General features: G+C 38.5%; 1 protein-coding gene and 1 pseudogene across 7 annotated transcripts in view; both read right to left on the bottom strand.

Annotated features, from left to right (window-relative positions):
- Positions 1–14,086, bottom strand: part of PTGER3 (prostaglandin E receptor 3) — a 179,114-nt gene that overhangs the window by 68,988 nt on the left and 96,040 nt on the right. The gene's annotated exons all lie outside the window — the stretch shown is intronic.
- On the bottom strand, positions 5,236–9,370 carry LOC109266688 (glyceraldehyde-3-phosphate dehydrogenase-like; annotated as a pseudogene).

Raw genomic sequence — 14,086 nt, 5'->3', positions numbered from 1 at the left:
TCACATATATTCTCATTTTATTCTCCTGACAATACTATAGACCTAGTATCATTACCCCTCTTTCTACAGAAGAGAAAAGTGAGTCTTAGAAATGTTCATTGGTTTACCTACCATTATGTAGGTATCCTGCCTTAACACAGGATGTAATTCAATTCTGATAGAAAATCAGGGTAAGAAAAAAATCTTACTGACTTTCATTCAGGACCTTACTTGGTCTACTAAGTGACCCATACATTTTTCTGTGACTTAAGAACTGAATTTTATTTCATCAGAATTTTCGTTCATCAGAAGCACAGATAAACCTTAATTCTTAATTACCTGGAAAGGGGGACACATTACACCACACACTAAACTATCCACAAGGCAAAACTATCTCAACAATGTCAGCCAAGACTTTGACCAAAGTTAAACAACAAAATTGGCCCATTGAATTCTACTCCTTTTTTTCTTTCACAGTCACATGTCTCTGAGCATACGCATGAGTAATATACATCATTGTGAACGTGCTGCACTGTAAATAAAACACAGAGCTCAGAGTGACTGGCTTTGATTCAGGAATTCAGCTACTTCAGTTGAGGAAACTTAGTTTGGCAAAGCTTAATTTCTTTAATCTTCTACATCCTCTGACTCTGAAGCTTCACATTGACTCTGTGTTTGGGAAACTCAGTTTCTCCCTGCTTAGTTCCCGCATTAGCAAAATTGGCCCATCCATCACCAGCATAGATTTTTAAAGTATTGAACAAGAAAAATGCTCATGGATTGACTCTAAGGAAAATTAGATGTCTCCAAATATGTGAATACAGGCAATACATGTAATATTACCCAGAGAATTTGCCTACATCAATGTAAAGATATAACTAAAGTTAATAGTTACATAAGATGATTTATCATTTGAATTATGAAAAATGTGCTTTCTAAAACACTCCCCAGATCTTCTTTCCTGACAGAAGCAGCAATAACAACAGAAACAATAAAACTTCTATAAGAAACAGATGGCCAAGCTTATTACAAGCCATAATGTCAGATGTCATAATAATTGCTTCCTCAAATTGACCTCCTCTGACCTACCAGCTCTCAACTTTCTTTTCTCCACTTTTTAAGATACTTGTTGATCACCAAATCTAAACATAACCACCTTGTAAATATCATTGATGTTACATATGGTTTATATTTTAAACCAGATGTAAAGGGAGAAGACTATGTCTATAGTGAGCCCACCAAGATGCCTTGATCTTAAAGTCAAGTGTAAGAAAGCATCTAGTAAATTTGAGAAAATGAAAACATTGGAAGAAAGCACATTAAAGACAGAATGGATTAATAAGAGGCTATTGGAGTTAATTTCAGACATTTCTAACTGTAGGTGACATCAGAGATGTACTTTTGTTGGCACATATTTATAATACACAAGAAAATCTACGTATTTCTTAATTCCCACCTCTAATTTTCATGTAGGTAGTCTAATTTAGAGTAAGAGGAGCATTTCTCATTTCTTTTTATCTACTCTTTCTGCTCAGCTATTACTATAAGCAGAAACAACAAAAAATATATCATTCTGTCATTTGGCATGATTTTAGCCTAAATTATTATCATTTTTTTAAACCCCAGATGGTATTCTTTTGTTTTTGAGAGAGAGAGAGCACACACATGAACAGGGGAGGGGCTTAAGAGAGAACCTTAAGCAGACTCCATACTCAGCATGGAGCCCCACAAGGAGCGCTACACAGACTTGGGCCCCAGGCAGAGCCTCATCTCATCACCAGGAGATCATGACCTGAGCCAGAATCAAGAGTCCGATGCTTAATCAACTGAGCCACCCAGGCACCCCTAACCTCAAGTAGTTTAATAGAGGGATCTTATTCACTATATACCAGATTCTCTGATGAAAGTGGGCTGGTGGTTAACTGGGTAACCCAACTGACACCGAAACCAAGGGGAGGCTCAGGGTCGAAAGGAAAACAAAGAAAGGAATGTGCTAAAGATAAAACTTTTATACTGAATTGTCATGCATGAAATTGAAAAATCAGTTGGATCAATTCAGACAGACCCTCCTATTAAGGCAAAATTCCAGATTCTATTGGGGCACCTGGGTAACCCAGTCAGTTAAGCTTTTGACTCTTGATTTGGCTCAGGCAGGTCATGATCTCACGGTTCGTGGGTTTGAGACCGCGTCAGGTTCTGGGCTGACGGCTGGGAGCCTGCTTGGGATTTTCTCTCTCTCTCAGACTATTAGAGGGGCATGGTACATTTAGGAACTAAATAAATAATAGAATAGAGGTATAAAGGGCCCCAATTATTAAGGACCATATATGTGGTGTTAATAAGTTTGGAATTTATTCTGGGAGAAATAAGAAATTCTCAAAACTTCTAATCAGAAAAGTGCCAAGGTTATTTCTATGCCTTAGAAATATTTCTCTGGCTGCAGTGTGGGGAACTGATGTGGAGGAGAGGTCACTCTGGCTACACAGTGAATAGATTTGGTGAGGGAAGCTGAGGGTTGGTGGGAGAAACAAGGCTGGGGGCAACATGAAAGCATTAGAGTAAGCCATCAGATAAGAGTGCTGGAACTAATTTAGCTGAACTGGGGAAAGAGACAAATGGACAGATTCAAGGACATTACATAGAAGCAGAATTGACACATGTGACTATAATGACAGGAGGGGCAGGTCATCCAGGATAATTCCAGTGTTGATGGCCAAAGCCTAGAGCCCTGGGGAAGAAGCAGGCTTTGGGAAGCAGGTCCTGAGTGAAGTTCAGTTAAATGTGATGTCCAGCCAGACACTGGCTATAAAGGTGGGAAGTCTGAATAGCACAGACTTGGAAGTCCTTATAGCATTTGGATGTCAATTTAAGCTATGTAATCCATAACGAGTATGTTGTACAAAAGGGATCAGTTAAATTGCTGGAGAACATCAAAAGGAATAATTAGGTGAAGAGGATCTTGCAAATGTGAATGTATTTGAGATTGCCTTTTATGTATCTTCAGTCCAATTTGAAGTTGGCCACCCCCCTACACCTCCCAAAAATACCTATTTAGACAGCTTAATGATTATCTATGTCCACTAAAGTAATCCATGGTGTTTCTTCATTATTTTACATGGTTAATTAAATATAAAACCTGAAAATGAAGGGCACCTTTAAAGACTTAAAAGTTAATCATTGTTTACTATATTTACACATCATTTAAATCAATTGGCTAGTTTTGATGTCAAGTGTATTTCACTTTTATATTATCCCAAAGAATAGCAGGTTAGTTCTATAATTTCATCTTATCAAAAGCAGGTAAGAGTTTAACTCTTATTCAAAGTATCAGCTTTTAACTTAGAGGTAAAAGATGACATTTTGGAGCCAAACTTAAATTCTGTAGCTAAAAGGCTCTACAGTCTGGATTACAGATATCTACTTTGAAATACTATTTACCCCTCCTCTTTTTTAAAGAGAATAGGGGAAGACCTTGAGGCATTTTAGCAAAAGGCTTCTTTAAAACTCTTTGTGATATAGAAGTTAAAATAGAAATCAGACCTCAGAAGAAGATGAAAAGATAACACATCAAATGTGAGAGTCCGTGCCCAAATATCGCATTTGAGCCTTAGCACCAAGATTAGGCAGGGCAAAGGTCAAATTACTCTGGAGTAATTTCTGGAGTTTTTCAGTACAATTAACTCAAGTACAATTTGTAAGTGACCCTTACTAAAATTATGGTGATGATTTACAAAATTTACCCTAATGATCCTAAATGAAAGGAAATATCAGTATTTTGGGAAGTACTCCATGATGATGCCATATTTTAAAAACATTTTACATTCTCATTTCCTGAATTTAGTAATAATCATCTAAAGAAATTTCAAGCATTTTCTGGGGGTGCCTGGGTGGCTCAGTCAGTTAAGTGTCAGACTCTTGATTTTGGCTCAGGGTCATGATCTCACAGTTTGTGAGTTTAAGCCCAGCATCGGGGCTCTGTGCTGACAGGATGGAGCCTGCTTGGGATTCTTTCTCTCTCTCTTTCAAAAAAAAATTTTTTAAATAAACTTTTTAAAAAGTAGAAAAAGGAGGAATTCCAAGCATTTTCTAAAATCTGGTTATTATTTAGGTGTTTATTTGGCATTTTTTAACAATCACCTAATAGGATGTTTCATTGGGGTCTTTGATTCAGATTTCTTACTCAGGAGTCATATGATCATTTTTAATCCACTAGTAATTACATTGGGACTGCCCTTAAGTGAACAGAAAATATAAATATAAATGATTCAGAGTTTCCAGAAGGGAGCTGGTTATTTACCAGGAAGGATAAAATTGGCCACCTCTTGTTTTATCAACATACTTGATGGATACTTGCAAGAACATAGGGTTATTAATTAAATGTGTACTTCATTGAATGTACATATAATAATGGCAGTACTCCTGCAGAAAGACTTCTCAAGTTCAGAAAACCCCACTTACTTGTAATGATTTTCTGTTTTATGATAATTTCTTGTAGTATATGAATCTCTGATACTTGGTAGGAACTTTTTATTTTCTTTTTGCCATTAACTACTTATAAAATAGACAACTTACTACTTTCATAACTTGGCATTATTTAAACTTTTTTTTTTTTACCTAAACCCATTTAGGGAAGTTGAAAATCAACATTCTTGTGTCATTGCATAAATCTATGATTACTATGGATGACTCCATTTGTATGTGATTTCACCTACCTCTCATCATTACTGTAATAACTATAAAATCTATTTTAAGCCTCAGATTCTCTCCTGAATAATTTATGTATACAATAACTCACTGGATACTGCCATTTGGATATCCTACAGAAGTCTCAAAATCGGTATGTTTCAGACTGAGGCTTTCCTCCACCCATTCCTCCTTGTTTAATGTTACCAAAATTTCATCATTCACCCAAGCCAGAAATCGTGAGATACCTAGAATTTTCTTCCTCTTCTCTCCTCATAAGAAGTCAGTCAGGATTCATGATGAATCTATTTCTGAAATATCACTGGAATCTGACCCATCTTTTCCACTCTTGCCAGCACTACTTAATTTAGGACCACTTTCCAGAATTACCAAAAGAGCCTCCTTAATATTATATCTGTTTCTCATATTGCCCCATGAGTCCTTTCATTACAGTGCTACCACCATTACATTTTAAAATGAAAATTTAAAAACTTGAAAAAAATGAAAATTCAGTCATGTTATTTCTGCTTTAAAATTCCCAGTCATGCCCTCTTTCTCAGATTCTTTTTTTTTTTTTGGCCTAGGTTCAATATAGTTTATTAATGGGACATGACAAGGTAGGACTTCCCAAGCCCCTCTCCTTCCTCAGGGTGTCTGGGTTGGAAACTGTGGATGTCAGGAGATTCTCAGTGTGTTGGTGGATGAGTTGGGGCAAGAATTCCTCAACAGCTGAGGGCCTCTCTTTTCCTCTTGTTCTGGCCTTGGCTGGTGATCCAAAGGGCTCTTACTCCTTGGAGGCTGTGTGGACCATACAGCCCATCGCCTGATTGCTGTAGCCAGATTCATTGTCATACCAGGAAATGAGCTTGACAGAGTGGTCATTGAGAACAATGCCAACCCCAGCATTGAAGATGGGAGAATGAGTGCCACTGTTAAAGTTGAAGGAAACAACTTGGTCCTCAGTAGAGCCCAGAATGCCCTTGAGGGACCCTCTAATGCCTACTTCACCACCTTGATGTCATCATATTTGGCAGTTTTCTCTAGGTGGCAGGTCAGATCCATGATTGACATGTTGGGGGCAAGGACACTGAAGGCCATGCTAATGAACTTCCTATTCAATTCAGGGATAACCTTGCCTACAGCCTTGGTGGCACCAGTAGAAGTAGGAATGATGTTCTGGGCAGCCCCTTGGTCATCATGCCACTGCTTTCCAGAGGAGTCATCCATTGTCTTCTGGGTGGCAGTGATGGCATGGACTGTGGTCATGAGTCTCTCCATGATGCTGAAGTTGTCATGGATGACCTTGGACATAGTGGCCAAGCAGTTGGTGGTACAGGAGGCATTGCTGACAATCTTGAGGGAGTTGTCATACTTCTCATCATTCACTCCCATCACAAACATGAGGGCATCAGCAGAAGGGGCAGAGATGATGACTCCCTTGGCCCACTCTTCAAGTGAGCCTAAGCTTTATCCATGGTGACAAAGACCCCACTGGACTCCACAACATACTCAGCACCAGCATCATCTCATTTGATGTTGGTGGGATCTCATTCCTGGAAGATGGAGATGAACTTTCCATTGATGACAAGTTTCCCATTCTCAGCCTTGACTGTGCTGTGGAATTTACCATGGGTAGAATCATACTGGAACATGTATTCCAGGTAATTGGGTTGATGAAGGGATCACTGATGGTGACAATATCTACTTTGCCAGAGTTAAAAGCAGCCCTGTTGACCCGGCGCCCAGTACAGCCAAATCCATATTTTTCTCACCTCCGCCATCGTGTCTCAGGGACACGGCTGACACTGCATCAGAAGATGCAGCTGTCTGCTGAATGGGGAGGAGCAGAGAACCTAAAACCCAGATTCTTTAGTATGACTTACAAGATTGATAGAGTTCCTCTGTACAAAATGCTTTCCATAATTGAATTATATCCACGAAGGCCTCCCTTATGATATTATAAGTTCCATAACCCAGCAACCAGAAGAGGTCATATGACTAGTTCTCAACAAAGGCAAAAGTAAAGTGTGCTACTTGGCAATTCAGACCTTAAAGGGAAAGCTACTAGCTGGACATAGAACCCCAATCTTGACAAACAGTTGAGAATCTTAACACAAAAGGAATCAGGTCCCCGAAGCACTGTGTAAAAAAGAACTCCTAGTGGATCTGTAACATCCACACTGGACTGTTATTAGAGTTAGAAATAAACTTTTGTTGTGTTTGAGCTATTACATTTTGAGGCATATTTGTTACTATAGTTTAACCCACCTCCATGTAATACACCCCAATATAAATAAAAAATATAATATATATTTATTATAAATTATATTATAAATATAATTCCATCCCTAATTGTGTGTACAACTTTATCTTTTATACCGATTTCCAACTTCTCATATGTATCCTAAGTTTTACCTATACCAAATTACTTAAAATTCCATAGATAAGTCATGCTCACTCTTGCTTTTATACCTTTGCTCCCGCCGGGTTATACCTTTCCTGCCTTATCCTTTAAGACTGAAGCAGACAATGCTCCTCTGCAGAGAAAGAGAAAGAAAGAAAGTTTTTCTTTCTCTCTGTTGTGGACTGAACTGTATTTGCCCTCCCCTAAATTCAGAAGTTGCAGCCCTAACCCCCAATACCTCAGAATGTGACTGTATTTGGAGACAGGAACTTTACAGAAGTCATTAAGGTTAAATGAGGTCTTTAGGGTGAGCCCAATCTGACTGGTGTACTTAAGAGGAGATTTGGACACACAGAGAGACATTCATACTGAGAAAAGACCATGTGAGGACACAACAAGAAGGTAGCTGTCTGCAAGCCAAGGAGAGAGGACACAGGAAAAAGCAAAGTTGCCAACACCTTGATCCTGGAAGTCTGGCTTCCAGAACCGTGAAAAACTAAATTTCTGTTGCTTAAACCATCCATTCTGTGGTATCTTGTTAGGGTGGGCCCTAATAAAGTAGTATACACTCCTTGTAGCAGGATGTTTGCCCCTCTGAAATTCGGGAGCATTCTGAGATGCCCACCCTTTTAGCACTTATCGTAGCTTTTTTAAAAAAAATTTTTTTAATGTTTATTTATTTTTGAGAGAGAGAGAGAGAGAGACAAAGCATGAGTGGGGGAGGAGCAGAGAGAGAGAGGGAGACACAGAATCTGAAACAGGCTCCAGGCTCATAGCTGTCAGGACAGAGCCCGATGCAGGGCTCGAACTCACAAACCGTGAGACCATGACCTGAGCTGAAGCTGGACGCCCAACCGACTGAGCCACCCAGGCACCCCAATTATCGTAGCTATTTTTAAATCATTGGTGTACTTGTCTGTCTCCCTAAGTCTCTGTGAATCTTTGAAAGAAGGAACTCTGCCTTATTTATCTGCTTCATTGCCCCCTGATGATATGTTGGAAAACTACTGTGGGAAGTGGATAATCGTTCTTTAGAATGGATTACTTTTTTTCTCCACAACTTGCAGCTTACCAGTAAGTAAGTAAATAAGTAGTCGTTGGGGTTTTCGCTTGCTGTGTATCCTCCTGACATACCTGGCCAGGCTGCCAAACATGTGGCATTGATTTTGATACAGGATTTCATTATTGAAGACTCTGCCTTGCCATTTTTTAATATTGTTATGTTGGTATCATTTTGCATATTTACTAAGGTCCGGAAGATGAAGATGGGTTTTAGAACAAGAACAAGATCTTTCAGGAAAGTTGGTGGAGTTGTTGTAGTGAACTGCTTTTAGTATTTTATCCACATTAAAATAGCCTCTTTTTTCCAAGAACTACCCCTTTATGCAGAGGTGGGCTTAATCCAGGCTGTGTGCCTCACTTGGTTGGACCAGAGTGGTCACCAGTTCCAAGTCTGAGTAATACAGTTTGATTCGTACATGTTGAATTGAGAATGAGAGAAGGTAATCTTGGTCTCTTTTGAGTGGTTGAAACCAAAGAGATATAAAACTCCAGAACTGTGAGATAGTCGTGTGCATTGAGAAACAGACATTTGACTGAAGAATGAGATATATCCCAAATACAGAAGTTGTGTAGAAAAAAAAAGACTAACACATGGCCACAAAGAGAGAATGACAGAAAGACAGAGAGAAGGAGAGAGAGAAGGGTTGAGAGAGAGACAGAGAAATGGGAAAAGCAGCTGTAATGCCAATTAATTTTATTTCTTCATTTCAGTTCCTTGGGAAGTCCTATTACACTCTTTGCTCTTGGATTCCACGAGATTTTAAAACAAATTCCATTTTGATTTAAGCCACTTTGAGATTGACTTCTGTTATTTGCAACAAAAGGGTCTCTTGCTTCAATCAACTAGATAGCATAGTTAACATTTGTAATTTTTGATCACCCAATTCATTCTTCCTGGATTTGGGTAGTAACACTTAAACCATCCTATTTAGAGTGACTTCACTTTATTCTAGCACATAAGGTTCATTAGGGCCAACCCCAGGCCATAATAATTAGTTCAAGAAGGGAAACACGATCGAAACTGGGCTAATATCTCCATTTGCTAGAACTAAGAAGTTGTGAGGAGCTGAAGAATTTTTTTCTACTAAGGTTGTCTAACTAGTAAGGATGATAGCCTGTAGCTTTTCCTGTTCATCTTGCCTGCATGAAAAGAGAACATTCCTGAGAATAAAACCAGTGCAGGAGAAGGCAAAGAACAAAACCAGAAAAACCCAGATTCTCCAAATGTCATCTAGGCATCAAGATCCTAGACTCTTAAGTTATTTCACCAATAAATTGTTCTTTTTTAAAGTCAGTTTGAGGGTTTTTTTGTTGTTGTTATTTACAACCAAAGCATCCAGTATGAATATAACTTCCTTGCACTTCTTTGAGTTGGTGAAGTTTTATTATGTACACCAAGTTTTATTATGTAGCACCAAATGCCTAGCTCTGTATTTGAAATATAGTAGATGCTAGAAAAAATAACTGCTGGTACTGAATTATGAAGACAAATGGTACCTAGCATGTCATTTTGGGGGTGCCTTTTTACAGCCTTACCTCTTCATTTGAATATTCTGCCAAATCAGTGCTCTATCATCAGTGGATTTTAGTTAGATTAATTAAGAAGGGTTACTATTTAAGTCCTTGTTATTCCTTGCCATCACAACAAACCATTTGTGTTTGTTCTCCAAATGCTGAATCCTAAGTAGTTACCCCTTTCCATCTCACTACCACCAGCTTTGTGAGAACTCCTGATCTGAACCAGTCTAATAGCCTCGTGATGCATCTCCAAATCTCTACACTCTTCTCTCTCAAATCCACTTAACAGAGTGTAATGAGAAACATCTATCTAGTCACGGTTTGGGGCCATGGCTGTTATACAAATTACAGATAATGTATATAAGGGAACTAACACTGTGCATGGCATATCGATTAATATTAAAATGTCTACAACTATAAAGATAACCCTGGAATATTAACAGGTAATTATTTTTTAGTATTAACTGTCTACCTGGTGCTTTATCTCATTTATCCTTTTTTTTAATATCAAATTTATTGTCAAATTGGTTTCCATACAACACCCAGTTCCTCAATACCCATCACCCCCCTCCCACTCCCGCCCCCATCTACCCTTAGTTTGTTCTCAGTTTTTAAGAGTCTCTTATGCTTTGGCTCTCTCCCTCTCTAACCTCTTTTTTTTTTTTTTCATTTATCCTTTACATTAACTCTTTGAGGTACTTTTGCAGGTGAAAACCCCAAAACTCAGAGAGCTTAAAAAACACAAATTTAGAGAGTGGTTGAGATTATATTCAAACCAGGGGTGACTGACTTCAAAGTCTTTGCTTAATTTCCCTACTATCTATTACATATCTCTACTATATAATTTTTATATTTTCTAAGCAGAAAAACAAATCAAACGTGGCCCCTTCTAACTTGGAGAAGCTGATAACAATGAGACACAAAAGCTGATCTTAGAAAATGCACCCTCGGGAGCCTGGGTGGCTCAGTTGTTTAAGTGGTTAAGTGTGGGACTTCAGCTCAGATCATGATCTCATGTTTTGTGAGTTCGAGCCTTTCTTCTGACTCTGTGTTGACAGCTCGGAGCCTGGAGCCTGCTTCAAGTTCTGTGTCTCCCTCTTTCTCTGCCCTTCCCCTGCTTACGCTCTGTTTCTCTCTCTCTATCAAAAATAAATATTAAAAAAAGAAAATACACCCTAATGCCCTGCTGCAGATCCTTCACTTCATGTTTTCCTTACAGCTTTGCAGTTTTGTGAAAAGCAGCACATGAGAGGTTTTGCTCCTAGTGTGGGATGTGGCCTTTAGGACAGAACACCTGCTCTCAAATTCAGACTGCGTCCCTACCCACCAGTGTGTGTCTGTGCATATGAAAACCAGAGAGAGTGACTCTAATAGACTAAAATGGGATGCTTTCCAAGGACTTGGAGTCATGGGACAACAGATCTTATACAATCTAATCTGACTTGTTTTGGCATAAAAACGTTGTTTTTTACAAAGAGTTTACACTCCCATATACTGAACAGATCCAGCTAAGTATTGCTGTTATTTTCTTCATGTTAAATTAAAAAGAAACAAATCACAAAGCAGGAATTCCTTCTTCAAAGAAAAACTATCTTTATCTTTTAAAGTCCTTGACTTATTGGGGTGCCTGGGTGGCTCAGTTGGTTGAGCGTCTGACTTTGGGTCACGATCTTGCATTTGGTGAGTTCAAGGCCACATAGGGTTTGCTGCTCTCAGTGCATAGCCTGCTTCAGATCTTCTGTTCACCCTTCTGTCTGTCCCTCCCCCACTTGCACTCTCTCTCTCAAAAATAAATAAAACATTAAATAAATAAATAAATAAATAAATAAATAAAGTCCTCGACTTATGGAAGTGCATGAAGAAAACGTATCAGTGGCCCTTTGAAAGTCACATTTCCTGTTGTATGGGGTTGGGGTGCTCACAGAGACTTAGCCGGCAGTCCACCCTACTGACGTAGTTCACACACTTAGACTTCTAGTTTAGTTTTCCCTTTTGACATTCCTACTCCAATAGGACTGAGGCCCAGACCTGAGTCCCAGCGCACTTGGCTAGGGTCCTGACTATTTTTGCTTCAGGAATCAGGTATGAGTGGTCACAGGTCTTAGGTTTCAGCCCCTCCTACATTTTACTTTCATTCATTGATTTGCCCCTGTGTGTCCTTGAGAGGTTTATATCATTGCAAATATAACTACCTAAGAAGGATTTCAGTGACCAGAAGTAGCAAGATAAATTAGAAAAAGAATAAATTCCAGGGCCTCAGACCTGGGTTTGCTTCATTGCCTCGGTAGTATGTTCTTGGCAAAGTCAATTATCTGCTGTATGACTTAGTTTCCTCATTGGTGAAAATGGGGATAGCCATTTTTATTCTCAGGGCTTTTGTTAGAATTAACCATGATATCATATGTAGATATATCTAACACTGTGTTTAAGCTAAAGTAGATGCTCAAGAAATCTATTTTTTCTCACCTTCTGAAAGTAAAAAAGAGATTCATATGTTTAGAAAAAGAACTCAAGTTAACTTCTGCATTAGGCAATACCCAAACTCAGTGTCTCACACTGCTGTAGACTGGGATTGTTGAACTTCAGGTTGCATTGCTGGGACTCATGACAGCTGATGTGTCATGCATTGCTTACATCATTGTTGAGAATTTGCAACCAAAATAAGCAGCATGATATCATTTAGAAGCAGTTACACTCCATACACTCTTGTTTATTTATCTGTGTATACATGTTCTAAAAATTTATATTTACACATGCTATGGCTTGTTTTGTTTTGATAGGATGGGTGATTGTTTGTGGTTAGAAATCCTAAGAAACAAAATATTTTTATAAAATGTTCATAGTAATCAAAACATAAGTTAAGTGCCAGAGAACACAATCATGGATTTCATCGGGGCTATAGACATAGTGAGTGTAATGGAATAGTAGGGTTTTCCTGTAATGCCTGAGACAGACTCTGGACCACACTTCACTGCCTGGGGGATCCAGTAATGGCTGTTATACAAAATCAGCACTCCCTGCATAATTGAACATGAATCTTTGAGCTTTACATGTTGCCATTAATTTGAAAATAGCTGCACACTAATTTACATTCATTTTCTGATATTCAAAGAAAATGGAGAGAGATAATCTAATCACTGAGACTGGGAACTTGTATAATTCCATATACAAGTAGTTTAGCAAGTATGTCTGATATTTTTTTATGTACTTCATTCCTGTACAGGATTTTTTTAATTATACAGAAACAGATGGAGCAGACCTTGCAAGAACTGAGAAAGAAAAAATGATCAGTGACATTTCATCTGAATTGGGAATAATTTCTCAAGTCCGTCTACATTCCTGGCTTAATTAAGATTATGAGTTCATGGTTCATGTGTCTGAAAATTAAGATGAATATTCTGATCATGGTCAAACTGGGATCTATTGAATGGGATTTGTGAAATCTTTGTTATAGTTTCTGCATTTTCAGGATGATATTGCAACTATAGGTATATAATAAAATCTAAATTTTGTTTCCATTTTCTTATCATTCTGAGGGATGTGCATCAGAGCAAATTCTCCAGTCTTGGGTAAAAATGTCAGAAAAAGACCCTTGTATTTACTGTTACAAAGTGGAGATATTTCCTGCAGAGACCTTTGTCCTCAATTTCAGCACCCTAAACATGGAGACAGGGAGACTGAGGAAAGACAATGAAAAGACAGTGTAGGTGCGGTGCAAGCTCACTTTTGATATCCATTCAAATGTTAGTAATAATGTATTTTAGTACTAGAGGGTATCTTCAGTGGGAGTACTCCAACTCTCTGGCATTCTTTGCTATAATTTGACCTCATCGTTAAATGCTCCTAACCAGGTAGGGGTCTGATGTGTTGCTCCTGACAAGCCTACTCTTGCTGTGGATGGTTCTCCTTCCCAAATGTTTCCTGTAGATAGAGATCACAAACGATAAGCAAGGATGTTTAGAGCATGTTTCTCAAAGGCTCTGCTAGCATTAAAATATTTTCTTAGAGTTAACTATTGGAATAGATTCAAATATAGTTTGCACCTTATCCACAGAGCTCCTCTGTTGTCTCTTCATGTGTGGGGTAAAGAGGTCAAGAGAAAAGTTTTAGCGATGGGGAGTGAATTACACATACACACACACACACACACACACACACGCCTACAAATAGAGATACAAAAGGTTTGTTTCTTACAAAACACTTGGAACAGTTTAAGTCCCTAGGGTTGAGACTCTTCACTTAAGAAGTTTGGCATTTCATCATTTTCCAGGTACAAAATATAGTTCCATATTCTCCCTATGCTCTAATTTGCTTTCTGATGTTGAATGTTATTAATAGTCGAGCAACATTAAATTAGCCACACATCTCTAAGTTGTCCAAAGTGATTGAGCATCTCCTTTTAAAGTGTCCCACAAAACCAGAGAATACTTGAGACAGTGT

Source organism: Panthera pardus, unplaced genomic scaffold (assembly GCF_024362965.1).
Source record: "Panthera pardus isolate Hobbes unplaced genomic scaffold, ASM2436296v1 HiC_scaffold_11, whole genome shotgun sequence".
NCBI classification, from domain to species: Eukaryota; Metazoa; Chordata; class Mammalia; order Carnivora; family Felidae; genus Panthera; species Panthera pardus.
The sequence above is the reverse complement of the archived record's forward strand: the minus strand, read 5'-3'. Positions and strand labels throughout refer to the sequence as shown.